The sequence below is a fragment of the Columba livia genome, chromosome 3 (genome assembly GCF_036013475.1).
Source record: "Columba livia isolate bColLiv1 breed racing homer chromosome 3, bColLiv1.pat.W.v2, whole genome shotgun sequence".
Taxonomy (NCBI): Eukaryota; Metazoa; Chordata; class Aves; order Columbiformes; family Columbidae; genus Columba; species Columba livia.
In genome coordinates this window covers 82397158-82413363 of record NC_088604.1, presented here as the reverse complement: position 1 = coordinate 82413363, position 16206 = coordinate 82397158, and the positions used below count along the sequence as shown (strand labels likewise).

Below are 16206 nucleotides of genomic sequence, written 5' to 3'. Positions count from 1 at the left end.
TTAAAAGATCTGCTGGAAGTGTCCAAAAAAAGGAGAATGTCAAGGAGTTTATAACGAATCTGAGACAACAGCATTTTTGTGTACTTTTTGGCCTGCTGCACTATTTCTTATGATGTTGCAACAAAAAAAAAAAATAGACGTTTTAGGTATATGATGTAGGGCTTCTTCAAGTGGGGACTCGAAGGAAAGCTGGAGAATCAAATAGTATAGAGCTACTACACCAGAGTTAGAGCTCATATGCTAAACTGCACACATTCTGTGTTTCACTGTAATTTTTGCTAATCTTGGTAATTGAATTTTGGAGATGTATATTTATGTGATTGATTTTTAAAGTACAAGCAGTTCAGTCTTCATCCTTACCTGTCCACTAGAGGGTTGAATTTCCTTGGGGATGCAGGGAATGAAAGTCAGACTCGGAAGCAAACAGCAGCAAAACACAAGTAATTTGATTTCTTTCTGCTTTCAGCAAAATGCAACAACAATTGTACATGAAGCACCCAGTGTGACACTGAAGGAAAGGACCGTGTTGTTGGCTGCATTTCTCAGTCTCACAGGCTCACAAAAGTAGCCCAGACAGTTTGCTGACCTCAGATAGACCTTTAAGTCTCTGACTTGTCAGCCGAGAGGGGCAGCGCTCCTCATTGGCATGCGGATCACAGGCAGCCCCTGGGTGCCGCGCGTAGCCAAGTCCTGCTTTAGGATTTAGACAAAGCCACTCTGGCAAAATATCCCAGTTGTCAGGGTAGCTGGCGGTTTCCTAAAGAACTGTTACATAATGGAGAGACTGAGAAAAGCTTTAGGATGCAAATTTTTTAAAAAGTAAAAATTAAAAAAAAAAAGTGGTGGTAATTCATGAAAAGAAACATTCCCCCCCACCTCTCCCCAGATGATCTCATTCATTGTTTCCTCCTTCTGTTTAACTTCTCAGGGTCATAAATGTAGTTTGCTGTTTAAAACTGTAGTGATGTCACTTTGAAGGTATTTTGTGGAAGAGGGGAAGGGAATTATCTGAAAGTATTTGGGAATCAACACTCAGAGATTTATTAGCTTTACTAGAGGTCAGCTATTTGCATTTCTTCTTCTTTGTGCTTAGTGTAATGTAAACTGGGAATTCAGCTATAGAGTTAATGTTTACATTTGAAACATCCCGTGGAACAGAAGCGAACATTGTGTTTATTGCTACAGCTGCCTCCTCGGGTGAAATCGTGATCTAAAGTCTCTCTGGTCCCCAGCCAGATTTACAACCTGCCCCCATGTGCCAATCCCCTTGCACAATGTGAGGGTTTGATGCTCCCTGGTACTGTTCCTCCCAGCAGCACCAGAGTGACATCATGCTGGGCGCTGCCCCTGCCCGCTTAGAACGGGATGTAAGAACTGCTTTACATTGTGTTTGGGTTGTGAAAGTGAGTGCCACAAATGCTACATGGAAAGAGTTGCTGTACCGTGGTTAGGGTGGCATGGGGAATTCTAATCTCCATCACAATGTGTGAGCTCTGCCATGGATATTTTGGTGTAAGCAAATTTCATTTGGTCAGCCTTAGCTGTAAATACATTGTAGTGTTTTAGTGGTAATATGGCCCTGTTTAATAAACTGCTTTTGAAAGTGTACTTATTTAAAATATTTGTACAAGTACTGCTGTCTCACTCCCTTAAAAACCATTCCAACCACTAGACATTGCTTATTTGTTAAACAGCAGACTGGCTCAGTACTTTTAGCCAATCTGTTGAAGAAGGATTTCAGAAAGTATGTACATTTTCTATAACCATGTGAGCTTGTTTTGTGGTTTGTTGTTGTTATTGCTGTGTTGGTTTATTTTTTCTCTTTTTCAGGAAATAGGAATGGACTATGGAGGAAGCCAGAGAACAAAACTTACAACACATGTTTTTGTAGGGAGAGTATACTCCTTCCAGAAGCTTGGTCTTTGAAGAAAGATGCCATTCTGCTGCCAAAACCTTGTTGTTAGGTGTTTGAGGGGTCCTTACAGAAACACTGAATCTGTCCTCAACTTCATTTCTTACCTAGAAAAACAAGGTGCGAAATTATGCTTTCTAGCTGGTCTGTAACCAGGAAATCCTTGAAAGGAATAAAAGACAATGAAAGATCAGTTTGGGATATCTGAGCCATTGATAATAGAATCATAACATCATCAGTAATGATTTACAAAACATCTTGGCAGTAGTCATGACCTAAATTTCCTACAGCCACGAGGCCTTGCCAAAGTAGCCTGCCATGAATCCGTTCCCTCTAGTTTCATTTGTTTTGTTGGTTGAGTGGTCCTGCCTCTGGGGCAGGGTGCTTCTTTGGTCCCAGTTGCCATGGCTGTGTGAGCAGTTACAGCTTTAGGTGGTCACTTTCGTGTGGGCTTTAGTGCTCTGGAAGGTTTGCTTTGAAGACTGCATGGTTTGTGCCAGCTTGTTTCTGACAGCCTTTTTAATTGCTCCTGCTAAATTTGTTCACTCCTAGTTGTTTCTGGAACTGGGGTGGTGCCTAGCTGCTCCTGTTAGCTACATCTCTTAACTGTACTCCTCTGTTGCTCTAGATCTCCTTTCATAGCAGCCCTCAGTTTCATTTTTTTTTTTTGCAGTAGATAGTAATGTACACAACCTGTATGGAGCAGAGCCCTTGTCACAAAAGGGAGACTTTCTGAAAGGAGATTTTTCCTTTCCTCTTTCCTCAAACCTTAACCGTGGTTTATGCTTAGAGTCTCCTCATTTGGAGAATATTAAACACAGGTTGCTTGTGCTTTCTTCAGCATGTTAATAAATGCCATAATGTGTCTGGCATTGCAAACTGGTTCTCCGTAACAGGAAGGCTTCAAAATAATAGAAGTATATGCAAGACTTGTATAGGTGTGATGCTTTGGCCCATGCTAATCCCTTTTTCATTCCTGATGGATGCTAGCTAAGTACTCTTTGGAGTCCTGAAAGGAAGAACTGATCATCCCCTTCAGATTTTGCTCTGCTTGCTTACGTGAGCTTTTGGAAGGAGCAGCCAGTCCATCTGAAAGATCCCTGGTCTTAAGGAAACCCAGGAGTCAGGTCTGACTTCCTCAGGTATAATGCACTTGTAACCACTCTATAGTGTTTACAGGAAGAATATGGTCTTGAAATAATAATCTGATATGAGACTTGCTAGGTGTGTTAAGTAAGAACATTAGCTTCATACAAAAATTCTGTCTTTTTCATCTGCCCAGCTCTGTTTATAGGAAGATCTCACCTTTCATCCGAACACATGCAACCTATGACTCGTTAGTATTTTTTCTTTTAATTTGCCTGATTCACTGAAGATTTGCAATACCAAAGCATTTCTTTAGACTGTTTTCTGTTGATCTCATATAAATGCTTAGATATATGCCCTGTAATAAAGTGAGTTTAAACATACACATTTTAATAGATTTTTTGGAATGCTGCTAGTTTGTAAAGCTTTAATACTTTTATCAAATAATGTTATTTCCTTGCAAATGCTGGTAGTGGTCTCTGTTATGTACTCTTCTTTTTTTTGTCTTATAGCTTTTACTTGAAACACAGAAACAGTACATGCTTGTGTGTGTAAATGGGATATCAAGCTCTAAACTCCTCCTTATGTTGGAATTCAATACAGTATTTCTCCTAATTAGTTGCCTGTGAGTCTCACAAAGAGTCTTAAATAAACAAACAGAAAGCGGATGTGTCTGCGTGTAACTTTATGCGTGGTGATGTTACAAATGATTAGTAAACACACAGCCATATATTCTCTTTAGCATATAGCTGACTTGTTTGACCATAAAATAACTGAACCGTATTTCTATATCTACTCGGAGCTGTTTAAGCATTCCACAGCTGTTTGTTACCCCCTTCCAGCCCCTTCATGTGGTGACAGTAGAAGTTACTGTTGCCATCAGAAATTCTGCAACAAATTATTAACTCCTAATCTTTTTTACTGCCAAATCAGAAGGGTTAGCTTAAACCATAACATATCTATTCATGTGCTGAGACAGATTATGATACACTTAGACTAGCTAAACTAATGTCTGTGTCTCTCTGGAAGAGGGAAGAGGGGCTGCTAACTGTGACCTTTGCTTATGCATTTCAGCTACATCTTTTGCTGTAGCAGCAGTGTTCAACTACGTGAGCAGTGTTGGCTCAGAGTATTAAACTGACATAAGAAAATACCCTATACCAGAAAGAAAAGTCTAGCTCCTTGAATTACCTTGCTGCAGGTCAAAGGAAAGGTAGAGTTGATGCTATGCAGTGTTTGCATTTTTTCAGTGGCTGGGTGCTACTGTATTGGGAAATTTAATTTGGGATTGCAGTGTAAGAGCTAGGAATACAAATCACAAAGGTGACTGTAATACCAGATGACATTCTCTAATTTACAGCTGTTAGTGTATGTCAAAAGCATGAGGTTACTCTGAAGCTGGTGTTTCTTCATATTTGAATATACAAGCTGTAGATACAGATTTTTTTTTTTTTTGATAACTTGCCAGATTTTCCTGTTTGTCAAGAAAGAAACAGCAGAGAAAAAGGAATATCCACAGCATTGTGGGGATTGCTTGTACAATTGAAACTACTGGGCTCACTATCTACATCTTTGCCATAAGAAGGAATGGAGAAAATGAGAGCAACTATTGTTTTGTCATCTGCTTGAGCTTCTCAAAGGATGATGTCTCTGGAAGAAGATCAAAAATTAGCTTTACCTGGAATTTTCTCCCTGCATTTCTGTGGGAGGCCTTGTAATATTTCAACTTGTTATTAGTATTTTTGGTCATTCTTTTGGTCTCTTAGAGGTTAACTGTTATAAATACAGTGTGTTTTGCTTGGCTGGCTCCCCAAAATTGGACCTTTCTATAATTTCCAGCTAAGCAGAAGTTGGTGGGAAGAAAGTAGTGGATGTTGTTAGAAGTTTTCAGACCTCTGTAAATCACCCGGTGTAGACATCCACAAAACTGGAGTTCTTCTGTTACAGATGAAAAAAGCATCAGAAGGACCTCAGGTATGTTTTGATATTGGTAGAGGATGTTAGGTTAACTTGTCAACATTGGGCTGACTCCTAGTCTTGGAAAGGTGCTGCATGGTAGATTTTCCTGCCTGTTTCACCCCAGGTGAAAGACCCTTTTTCTTTCCATCACCTGAAGCCCGTCTTTCTTCTAGCATTGTGTATTTATTGTTTTTAGGCCTTCCTCCCAGCTGCGTTCTTACTCCCTGGGCAATCCCAGTTTTTGCTTGTTAAGCTTTTCATTTGTGAAAAAATATCTTCTCTCAGCAGGTGCTGAAGATAGGATTATTCAGTTCGGTGGTTAAAATCTGGCAAATGATAAGGTAGGAGAATCAGATTTGAGCTATCTACAGGTGGCACTGACAGGCTTATGAAATTAGCACATTAGGATTTGACTTTGGAGAAAAGGCCACTAGACTTACTCATTCTTCTCATTCAACTCACCTATAGAAATGCATCACTGGTGGAGCATTTGGAACTGCTGAAGGCCAAGCACTGTGTAGATGCCATGAAAGTCTGAGTTGAGAGGCAGGAATAGAAAGATATTTAAATATATTACTTTGAAAAGAATAAAAAATAATGTAGAGGTGCTTTGTAACAAAAGGATGCATGTGCAGTCTGGACAAATAGTTTTTGAAACAAGTAGCTGTCTACAAGCAAGAGTTTTCACCACCCATTGTCTGATAAAACTAGAGGTAAAGTTCTTGTTATTAAAAATAAATCTTGTTAGTTCCTGGGGACAATCTTGTAAAAAAGGGAAATCCTGAACACTGAAGACTTAGCATTTTTATGGTGCTATTTGGCAGTTGCTCTTGTTTACCTATTCACGATGAGTGTGAGATGAGTGACCTGACATTTGTAGGACTATTATTTAATGCAAATATCATCTTATAACTAGTGGCGCTTTGATAAGTATGGACTTAGAGTGCATACTGAACTGAAAGTATAGTAATCTTTAAAAAGGAGGCTAGAATCTTACTTTCACTTGAGTTTACAGATTGCAACCATTGCAATACTGAACAGGTACAGTGGAGAAAAAAACAGAAAGTGTAGGAAAACAGCTAATTATAGTAATTGCAGCTGGTTTCAAAGTACTTCTAACAGTTTGTGCATAATGCTTACTTGAAAGCATCAAATGGGCGCTAGTTGTGAAATAGAACACCTGTTTGTTGTTGAGCATGTGTTTATGCAGATGATTTTTGTTGTCAAAGCACCTTGATGTAGAGTAGTCCTGTTTACATTTACATTCTCCCCAAAGGATTAACAGTGTTCTCTCAATAAATTTGCAGTCTATTCTCCTCTCAAAGGCTGCTGTTTGGAGGGTGGTGTGAACGAGGCAACAAGTGCTCGCTAATCACTTGAATATACATAATTAGCGACAGTCTGGTGCACTGGAGTCTTTGTACAACCATAACAATACTGATTGGCAGCAGCAGATAACAATAGTCGTGGCAAGGTGCTATTTGTTGAATATTTGAAGGTGTTTTTCTTTTATATTTGCAGTGGGCATTTTGAGTTAATGATGCTATTATTCGGAAACACTCTTACTATGTTGGGTTAATGTCAGAGTTAAAGATCGGTCATGTAGCCCGTTGTACACAAAGGAATAAGACCTTTAGTAAAGTCTTTGCTTCTTTTGAGACTAAAGTGGCTTCTATTTTGTTTCCTTCCTATTTTTATATAACCCAAAGTCAAACTGGAAGATGTATCTAAAAATCTGGGAGATGGATGTGTGTGCTGATATTCTTTTAGTATTCTACAGTTAAAAGTTTTATGCCTGGCTCTGTTTGGCAGGTTCAGTACTTCAGAAAAATAACCCAAAGTCATTCATAGCAAAATTTATAGATAACAGACTGTGATATAATAAATAACACAGAGAAAATTATCTGGATTGCTTTTCATGTTTTCTGTGTTAAAACAAAATGTTTTCTAATGTGGCAAAATGCTTAACATTGGTTTAGTGTAAGGGAAAATACTAGAACAAGTAGACTATTTATGAACATTTAGGAAATAATTAGATGAGTCACTGTGGATTTGGCAAGGTTAAATTGTATCAAACTAATCAAATTTATTTTATTTACAAGGTAGCAGTCAGTCTATAGTAGAAAAGCCTTGCGTGTCATATCTTCAATTTAGTTAGGCTTCTGATATTTTGTGAATACTATTTTCATAAGGAAAAAAGAGACACAGACATTACATGAAACAACTGTGAGGTGATGTTTGTTTCTAAGGGCAAAGCTGTTAGAAAACTATGCTGAGTAATTATTAAAGGTTCATTGTGAAAATGGATGTAAGTATGGAGTAGAATTTTGTTAGGCTTTTTCCTGACTTCTACCTAGGCAGTACTTTCATTGATGAGCTGAGGAATGGAAAAGACAATGGTTATTAATGTTTTGAGGTGTCTCCAAGATGAAAGGGACTGCAGGTGTGCTGGAGGATGGGATTAGAATTCAGAGTGGTATTGGTAACGTGGAGACCTGGTGTATGAGAAACTGGAAACTATTCAGGGGGAGCAAGTTTGACGTACACTCCAGGATGATCTATTTCACAAAGAAATGGATGGAGAATGGGTAGCTAGCTAAGCAGCTCTTCAAAAAAAGTCCAGGAGGTACTGTGGATCACAAGCTGGTTATTAATTATATCTGACCGTTGTGAAGAAGGCAAACACAGGCATGCATAAGCAGTAATAGAGCCTGTATGATGCATCTTTCTGCTCCACTGAGCACCTAAGGTCTTAGCTGGATAACTACATTATTTTCTGGATGCTGCAGTCCACATTGTAAAGACTATATACAGAGACCAGCAATAAGAGTGATCAGTGATTTAGGGAATGTGACCTATAAGTATAGGTTGAAAAATTGCAATTACTGAGGCTACATGAGAAAAGTGATAATATAGTCTGTTCTTCATGTGTACAACAGAGAGGAGAATAAATTGTGATTTTAAATTGTCGGAAGGCAGTTAACTTTCACACTAGGAAGACTTTTTTCAAGTAGTCATGACATATGAAAAAGCCTGTTGAGTTGTAGCAGTGCCCCATCTAGCCCAGTATTCTGTTTGCAGCAGTGGCAGAGGGAGAGCTGTTTAGGGAGAGCTTACAAGCTTGGCATTTTTTTGCCTTTCCCAATGTCCAGACTGTTTTATTAGTAGACTTAGATGGTATATCTCTGTGTGATCCTTCTATTATCCATTAATGGGTTTGTTTTACCTAGTACTCTAACTACTGTATTGTAGTATTTGGTGAACAGCAGTTCTGCGTTTAGGTACTGCCTTAATGATTTTATAAACCTCAGCCTTCTCCTCTCCAAACTGAAGAACTCTTTCCACCCGCTCTTAGAAAAGGTGGTTGCTCCATTCCCTTAATCATTTTGCTTGCCTTTCTCTGTATTTTCTCATAACTCTGCTACATTCTTCGTGAGATGCAGAGATGAGACTGTGCAGTGTAATGAAGATGTGGGCACAGCAGTATTTTCTGTATCAGCAAAATGACATCCTTTCTCTTGTATCCTTTCTGACATGCCCAGCATTTCGTCAGTTTGTTTGGTTTTTTTGGCTGCTGCTGTATGTGAACTTACAATTTCATAGAGCTGTCAGTGGTGAATCTAGGACTCAACTAAACTATAATTTGTGGTTCTAAGATAAACATTGTGAGGCATAGTTTAGATTAAGTTTTTTCCTAGATACATTACCTCACAGTTATGTACCTGATGTTCATTTGTCATCTTCGCCCACTCAATTTTGTAAGATCCTTCTCTCTCCATGCCATAGATTATGACATTTGACTATCTGTGAGCTTTAAGATTTAATGGATCACACCACTGTCCAGGTCATTCATGAAGATATCATATAAAAAAGATGACAGTGTGGATGCCTGGGGGACCTCCTGATTGTCTGTCTTACGCTGAAAAGTGACAATTAAGCCTTACATAATTTTTCTTCTTCCTTACCCAGCTTTCAGAATGTATAAGAACCTCTTCTCCAACCCTGTGGCAACTTAAGTTCTTTAATTATATTTGGAGAGGAACCTTGGCAAACATGTTATGCCTACTGGATGCCCTTTCCCCTCGTGTTTATTGTCCCCGCTTGTAGAACTCCATCAGGTTAGCGAGGCAGGCTTTCCCTTCACAGCAGCCATAATGCCACTTTCCCAACAGATACATGTCTTCTCATGTGCTCTGTGATCTTACTTATTATAGACTCCAGTGACTTGCTAAAAGCAAGTGTCAGACTCTCAGGTAGGTTCTGAGATCCTTTCTAGAGTCTCTTTTTGTTTGAAGTAGTGCTGGCAATCCATCAGTCTTTGAGGTGTGTGGCCATTTGGAGTGATGTGTTCTACTCCTTGGCATGCACTTCTGTGCTTTCACCTTTCAGTTCCTTCAGCACTCCTGACTGACAGTCATCCAGTCTTGGTAACATATTAATTATTAGATGTCAGTAAAAGTTTACATTATATCATCTAGCTTTCACTTGTCTGCTACAGGGAATGGTCTGGTTTTGGGTGTCTTTCCAGTGTGTTTAGCAGTAAAGACCAGGGCGAATGATTTGTAAGGTTTCTCTGCTGTGGCTTTATTATCTTTGAGTTCCCTTTATGTGCTTTCGTTATGAAGCAGTCCCACTGATTTCTTGTCTGGCTTCCTGGTTTTGATGTTGAACATCATTTGCAAGAAGCTCTTCAAATTATTTTCTAGCTCTTTAATTTTGTTTTTACATTGCTCTGACGTGTCTTATGGTCTTTCCTTTTCCTCCTTATTTGGGTGAACTTTTTGTTCTTAGTACTGGTCTTTTCCCTATAATCACCTTTTAAACTTTTTCTTTAGGACATCCAGGTGGATTTTGGGCAGGGGGAGGAGAGAGAGGCAGGGAGAACTACTTTATTTTCTTTTTGAATTGTGGCAGCCATTTTTCCTAGTCTTATAGTATTTTCAGTAGTGTTTTACCTGTTTGTAAGGTCTTTGAAAATCAGATTTACTTGGACAGCTTTCCTCCGCTCCAGTGCTAAACCTGCTCATGAAGCATTCGGATGGATTCCTGGGAGAAGGAGAAATCTTCTGTTAGAGAAATAGTATTGTTAATAGTAGTTGAAAGTAATAATAGTAAATTGCATCCTGTTTGCAGGGAGATATGTGGACCACTTTGAAAGAGTCTAAAAAAGGTTACTGAAGGAAAACCAGCCAGCTTGTCCAGGGTGTAGGACACAGTACTTCTCTTAGTAATTAGGACTTCATGTTTTTGCTTGAAGATGCTAGGGCTCCATGAACTGAAAAATTTTGAAACCCATTGAGTTAATTAAAATTCTCCGGTTCTTTAGTGCTTGTAGTTGTTGAGAGTTCCTAGTCAAGTTCTGCAGAAGGTGGTTTCCTTGCAGCCTCTCAAGATGCACAGTAAGAATACAGAGAAGCAAATTAGCATAAGGAGATAGGAATTACGAGTTCCATTCCAGTTTATCTTTTAATATTAAAATTAATATTTGCATCAAGGAGAAATAGTAGAGGAGAAAAATAATACTGTTTTCAGCATTGGAGAGAATGGCTTTAGAACATGAAATTCTGAGAGCCTGTGTGGATATTGAGAGGTATGGGATTGCCTTGCCACGAGAAAGAACCTTAATGAGGAAACGTTAAGAGCTCTAATGTAGCAGCGTATGGACTTGTGGAGCTCTATGATTTAATGCTGAATCTAGGTGTATTCAACAAAGGTAACAACGACTAAGAGAAAGATCTGAAACATACCCTCAGAACAAGGCAGAATGCATTTTGGAAGGTAAGCACTAAAAAAACCAAATAGGTTTTTGCAAGTATATGCATAACCTGGAAAAATTCTGTGGCCTGTTTCCTTGAAGAGGTCATACTGAAATGATGAGGTGGTCCTTTTTGTCTTAAAATATATGATATCAAGAATAACAATCACAAAATGTCCTATACAGTTTTGCACACAAGACACTCAGATTAGCAATAAAATATGAATTTGTTGAGAATTTGTCCAAGACTGGCTCAGAGTGTTACTCAAATGAAACAGTAAAAGTCTAGTCACTCTTTGCTGAGGTCCTCGCTGACATATTGTTTGAGAAACACTGTATCAATATTAAAAGATAAAATTACCCTAGATCCTAGTGTGTTTCCTAGTCTTCTTAGCTGGATACTGCTGTTGTCACTGGTTTGGCGCTTTTGCACTCAATATCATGGACAGTTAGAGCTCTCTTATTGAATATGAAGCTGCGTCTTGTCTGCGTTGGTGTGTGTACAGTCAATAGATACACGTACAGCCCTCCCACTTGTTACTCACATAACCTCATCCTTTAACCAGATGCCCGGTGTGTCAGGGAGAATTTTTGAAAACAGTATCTAGAGGATGTTTTATTCTTTGTACCTAGTCAGATCTAATGACATGCTGCTAATGAGGGAGCAGGTTCAGACAGACCCTGCCTGGAACATACAGTGATAGGATATAAGTGATAGGACAAGAGAATATGGCCTCAAGTTGCACCAGGGGAAGTTCAAACTGGATATTAGGAAAATATTCTTCACGGAACGGGTTGTGAGGCATTGGAACAGGCTGCCCAGGGAAGTGGTGGAGTCACATCCCTGAGGTGTTTAAAAGGTGTTTAGAGGAGGTTCTTAGGGACATGGTTTAGTGCTAGAGTTAGGTAACAGTTGGACTCGATCCTGAGGGTCTCTTCCAACCGAAATGATTATATGATCAAAGCATTCTATTCTATATCCTCCTCGCTACCTTGTGATGAATTTGTAAAGACTCGCCAGTTATCCGATCTTGCAGGAAACTGTCCTATTCCTGCCCTCCTCTCTCCTCCGCCCTTTTAAATTTTTTTTTTTTTTAACCTATTTGACTGCTGGGCTGCGCAAGTGACAGATGGGACAAGGAAGAGAACTGGACTGCAGGACTGGAAGGATGATGCAGGGTTTGTCCTCAGCTAGGGCTGCTGAGATGTGATGAAAAATTGTACCTGAAATTCTCTGAGGGGTTTTGCTGAAACTGGAAGAGGCTGCAAACAGACTTATTTCAGGAAAATGAGAAGAGGGCTACAGTGTTTCTATGGCTCACTGATCATTGATTCCTTAACCCCAACTTATTATGCCCCATATGGGGGCATGTAAAAAGTACCTTAGAGAATGGCCACATCTCTGGGAAACATTACTCTCCTTAGTCATCTCAGATTGTCAGAAGAGGGATTGCTGTCTGTAACCCATAATCATGTCACTGAATTTCAGTCATTGCCTATCAAACTGTGATCTGTTGGTACAAGATCAAGCTGTCATGGAAATGTAAATAATCTTGGTACAAAATTTAACTGAATGAAAACCTTAGACACCCAAAAGAAAAGCTTTTGTTCAAACTGTTTCAGCTGTGCTGCTGATACCTGCTATTCTTATGTGCACAATTGGTAAACAAAAATATGGAAGACTCTTAGAGGAGATGAAAAATTGTTGTTGCTTTTCCCTGATGGCGAACTCAAATTCCCCAGGGAATGTCAGCATGGAAAAATGCATCCGCATCATAACAGACACTCATCTGCAGCACGACCCCCGGAAGACAAAGCAGCGTTTTACCTCTCGGGATTAACAAACATGTGTCAGCTTTAGGACTGCTGTTTGGTAGTCAGGTGATAGACTGCCCATATGTCCTCATACCTCATTCTGGCATGAGATTCCACCCCCCCTCTGCCTCTTTGGAATTTGAAATAAATAGCTTTATTCTGTTGTTGTTTGTTCCAGTTCTCAAGTCACAGATAGGAAATTTTAAAATATGTTTTAAGAAGTTCTGTACCTGAATTTATTTGTATCACTGTAAATCTTTCTTGGAAAAGCTTCTTTGGTTATCTTTACTGGGGACATACAGAAATGATTATAGAATGTAGATGACTTGCATTAAAGGAAACTTAAGTATATAGATAGTTATGCTATAAATGCTCAAAATAAGAAGATGAATGTTTAGGAGTTCTTGAGGCACCTACATGGCTCAAATCCCTTCCCATAGTACAAGATGGTCGGTTTCATGGTGCCATGCTCCCAAATTGCACAGGGAAAGGTTTTTTCCAAAACTTAAAACTTGAATTTAAGTGAAGAAGTGTCCCCATCTCTTTTAAGTCTTTGTCTCTGGGATTTGGACCAGTGATGTGAGGATTTCTTGACATAAGAAAAATAATTGTTTAGTAGGTAGTGTTTTGCAGCAGGGGGAAATGGAAGATAAAACATGGCTTTGAAGTAGCATGAAGCTAAAGGGTTTAATTTAAAAACAACTACAAGCTTGGAGAAATTGTGTTTTCTGTCTTTGTAGTACTTTACCACTGGCATTTTAGTACTCTGAGGAAATAATTTGTAGTTCATTTTAAGCAAATTAGAAAATGTGAATGTTACATCATTGTTATGCAAACATCATTATTAAAGGCTGATAGAAGCATCAAGTATGGATTTCCCTTCACTCTTACATGGGTTTCTATATCCATTATAGATCAGATATTTGTATTTCAGCTATTTAGATTTTACCTAATTTATTATTTTTAAAGAATGTTGCAACCATGAATCTTAAGGAATTCTGTAGTTCATTAAAATAAAAACAAATGACACAACTACCTCCAATAAATGTTTTGATTAAAATGGACATTTCTGAACCTTCTACAGACAATACCCGCTCAGATGTGACAGCATTTGTGACATCACCAGTACAGACTTTCACAAGGATTTTGAAGTCAGTGTTGTAAGTCAGTTTCCATTTTGTTTTTATTAATTAGCAAATTGTGGTGTTTACCTTCTACAGGACAAAAACATCCACTAAAACCCTATCAAATTTGTTTAGTTAATACAATAGTAATGCAGATACAATTTTGAAAATTACAGTTCCTTATCGGTCCCTGTTATTTTGGTGTCACAAATGTTAAATATTTGGTGTCAGTTAATTATGATAGGAGTTATTATGATCGTGTTTTCTCTTGTATGGAATATGACTTCTGCGTTGAATAAAATAACTGTAGAATTTGCTGAGATCTATTTAAAGTCATCCTATAAATTAGTAGACTTCCTTTTGCATCAAAACTGTTTTGGAGGCTAAGTCATTAAAAGCTTTTCTGTAATTCAGGTTAGGAAAAGAAGGTATGCTCATAGTGCAGAAACCATGAAATGCATGTCTGTTAGAGGAAAAACAGTAACAAACCTCATCCTGAGATTGAATAGATACATTTATATGTCTTACCCAGGTCAGTCATCTTTCAGTTCCATCTTGTGGCTGGAATTTTAGAGTTCATAATTTACAGCTCTGTTTTAAAAGTTTCTAATGTGGCTGAAAATGAGGAAAAAAAATATGCTAGTAAAATTGCAGGGTGGAGAATTCAGCATTTCTGTCAAGATGTCTTTTAATACAGAGGACTGCAACAACTTGAAGCAAAAGACTTTTTAACACTTGCCTGAATATTTATTCAATTGTAATGTAACAAAATCATACAAGACAAAATACTGTAAAATATGTATATTAAAATTGAACTGTATTGTGATTCGTGTGTGGGCGTTATAAGCATTTTTATTCATTTTAAGGCAGTGAAATATTTTAGAAATATGTAGAATCCTGAGGTGAAAAACTTCGGTTGTTTTTAGTCAGCTTCTCTTAGTTTTAGTCTGCAAATTTAAGAAAATATTGACCAAGTTGTTCTTACCTTCTTGACACTGTTTCTAGTATGGCAAGATTTGCATGGATAACTCAAAATATTAATTTATGTTGGGCTCTCTGTGTTGCTAGGATTTTGTTAATATTATTAAATTGTAGTGACTACTTCACAAATACATGTCAAAGTATTGTATTTTTAGCTTTCTAGCTTTTTCAAATTGAAAAATCACTTAAAATTCACAATTATTTCCCAGAGTACAGAAATTTGTACATATTCCTTGTAGTTTACATATTTTCTATCTATAATTTCTGTGGTGTAGAGAAAACGTCAGGATATATTTTGACACATAGGTCAGAATACGTATAGAATGTGAAATTGTATTAGGGAAATAATTGGTTTGATATTGCATCAGGACTATTGTGGCATTGTTGCTTAGAGATGCAGTTGATCTTAGAAATTTGGATCACTTGAAACGGATTTTCTAGCTTACCTGGAAAACAAGAATTGCAATCACATGGCAGATCAGCAGTCTGATTAACCCGTAGTTAATCTTGCATAAATTCATGCTGTTGCCCCTTCTCCCTTGCATCTTTCTTGCCTCCAGCCAATTATTCTCCCCCACCCACCTCTCCTTTGTGCTGATAGTAGCCGTCCAGTGAGCTGCAATTGTTTTGATCTGTTCAAAACCCATTTTCTTGGGGTGTGATTTCAGTTTGATCATGTTGTAGACCTGCCTCAGCTGCATGGGATGGACTGCACCCTTCATTCGCAAGCATTCCTCACCTTCCAAAACTCTCTGTGCTGGTAGTAGGTTATATTTAAGATGAGCCAAAGTGACCAAGGACTGGGACTTTAATTCACCATCAGTACTCCCAGATTTGTGCTAGGACAAAAATGCATAGCAGCTAAAGGAAGAACCCGCCTATGTTGAATGTTTGCTCCAATTTCCTGAATGTGAGATTTTCATATTTTAAGAAAAAGTGCTCACAGGAGTTCAGAGGTGTCTCACAGAGTTCAAGGACAGGCTGGCTTTTTCTGAAGGTGCTGGTGGCTGTTGGGTGCTGAATTGGTGGGAGAGGGGCTGGCATTGCCATGGTGCAAACTGCTGGTTACATGGTGATGTGACAGAATCCAGCTAGATCTGCAGATACTGAATGTTCAAAGATTTGTTGCTGAAGTCTTCTGAAAATGTGTTCTGTGAGATGACTGATACTCTACTGTTGGCCATTTGTGACATTAAATCCTTCTGTCATAGTTCTTCCTTTGAAACCAAAACCTAATCCAGTCTTTTACTCCTCATTCTGCTTTTCTCTAACTCCGGTTATTTTTTCTGTGTGTTTTGTCTCTGAAGCCCTTCTGTTCTCTTGTCATTTTTAAAAATGTAGTTAGCAAATCTTCAGTTCATTTGTTTATCATGGAATAATAATACTTTCAGTGTTCCTAAAATTGTGTACCTTTACAAGTGAAAATATTTTGTTTTCTTTCTTCTTAATACTGCATACTTAGACAAAGGTTACATTAATTGCTCTTTAGTGGTTAATTTAAAACTCAACACAGTGTGTGGGTATTTCAGGTGATTCCTGTAAGTGTTTACTAATTCGAGTAAATCTTCACTGTA

The 16206-nt window shown here is 38.3% G+C and overlaps 1 protein-coding gene across 4 annotated transcripts in view; it reads left to right on the top strand.

The window, feature by feature from the left end:
• Positions 1-16206, top strand: part of AKT3 (AKT serine/threonine kinase 3) — a 159007-nt gene that overhangs the window by 58877 nt on the left and 83924 nt on the right. The window contains exon 2 of one of the 4 annotated variants that reach the window (XM_065057885.1): positions 13612-13687. The exons of the other annotated variants lie outside the window; for them this stretch is intronic. The gene's annotated coding sequence lies outside the window, so the exon portion shown is untranslated. The remainder of the gene's footprint in view (positions 1-13611; positions 13688-16206) is intronic. 4 annotated transcript variants of the gene reach the window in all.